Source organism: Octopus bimaculoides, chromosome 18, assembly GCF_046866305.1.
Source record: "Octopus bimaculoides isolate indiv1 chromosome 18, ASM4686630v1, whole genome shotgun sequence".
Lineage (NCBI taxonomy): Eukaryota > Metazoa > Mollusca > Cephalopoda > Octopoda > Octopodidae > Octopus > Octopus bimaculoides.
In genome coordinates, this window is record NC_142945.1 from 6,635,297 (window position 1) to 6,637,362 (window position 2,066).

Genomic DNA, 2,066 nt, shown 5'->3' on the forward strand with positions numbered 1-2,066 from the left:
CTTGATTGGGCTGTGACTCTGTCGTGCGGCTTTTGAAGCGCCCGTGCCACTCGAAACATTGCGCACGACCATTTCCTCGCTGCCGTAAGCTTACCGAAGCACGCGCAATGTCTCTGTAGCAGACTTCCGAAGTTTAACGCAAAATTTCACGTTGGTTCATTGCTACAAAATTCGCAGGCTACAACATGCACATGATGACAAAAACACAAATTTCACAACTAATGATATATATATTTCCTTAACTCACGTTCCGGATCTCCAGCATAGCACTGTTCCGGTTGACTGATTTAGTTATTTTATTTTAGTTTCTTTCTTTACGGAAGTGGTTGTAGGAAACAAAATGGGCATCAACTACGCCAACTTGTTCGTCGGCAGTGTTCAGGCCAAGATATTCTTACCATTGACTGAGCTCATTCTTGAGCTACACGGCTAGCACATCGACGACTATATCGGCGGATCTCACTCTTCTGCGAACAATTCAACTTCTCTTTCATCTAACAGCGTTTCTCAACCGGATTTCCCCGGAACTCTAGGGTTCTGCAAAAGGTTCCCAGGGGTTCCGAGAGAAATAGTGAGGTGAGTTAATGTTAATTTCATGATCGTAATATTACTATACATGTACAACATGTTATTGGTTATTGCAATATTGTAATATAGACATCATCCTATCTAACCAATTTTTAATTTTTAATTTAACGCTTAATTTTTATGGTGATTTAAAATAGTTGAACAATATTTTGAAAAATGAACCTGAAGATGTGTTGGTAGAATTATAAATCTGATGATTACATAAATTCTGATCTCCCAATACAGAAACACGTGTAGTTCCTTTTTAATTATAATTTTAGCTCACGTAAGCCCTAATTAAGGTAGTATATTTTTTACTCTGCTATTGTACTGGTTTTATCCTCAAGTATTATTTCTTGGTGTGCATATAAATACCACGAGCTTTCCATCATGAATACTCGTTGAGTTTTTTTTTTTTTTTTGCATTATCTGAAATGGAATACCTACAAATCTATTGATTGAAATCTCAATAACTGAATTATACATACACACACACACACACACACACACACACACACACACACACACACACACACACACACACACACACACACACACACACACACATATATATATATATATATATATATATATGTACATGCATACAAACATAAATATATGTATATGTATATAAATATATATGATATTTGCCACGTGAAATACAATGAAAAAATATGAGAAAGATATGGTATATCATTTTTTTTTTGTACAGGGGTTCCTTAAGACATATAATTTATTTTAAGGGTTACACAAGGGCAAAAAAGTTGAGAAACACTGACTTAGTCTGTCTACCCCGCCCTTGAATTCTGCTCTGACTCCAACACTGTCGTTCGCTTCCTCGATATTTCCTTTGCCATCAAGCGCTTCTCTCTTACCATTTTCATCCACTACACTCCTACAGACTTCCACAATACCTCCACTTCTCCACCTCCCACTCTATCCACACCAAACGGTCCATCTCCTACTCTCAATTACTCTGACTCCGTCGACTCTGTACTCGCGAACGTGACTTCGAGACAGTCCATCTCATGGTTCGCCACTTCACTCTACGGGGATATCCCCATTGTTATCCACACACACACACACACACACACACACACACACACACACACACACACACACACACACACGCACACACACACACACACATGCATACATACATACACACAAACACACACATACACAAACACACACACACACACATACACACACACACACACTTAACACATATATATATATACACACATATGCATACACACACACATGTGTATATACACACACACGCTCACAGATGCACACACATGCATGCAAACATATATGCACACACATACACACTGATGCTTTATTTTCAGTTCTGTCAGGGAGAAGAAGAATCGAACTTACAGCCGCGACCTCACAAAGCACAGAGAATTAGAACGCTGTGGCTCGCTGATATCTGTGGATCGATCTAATCAACCTGTGGTACCTATATGCGGCTAGGTGTACTGTTCTGTCTAAAA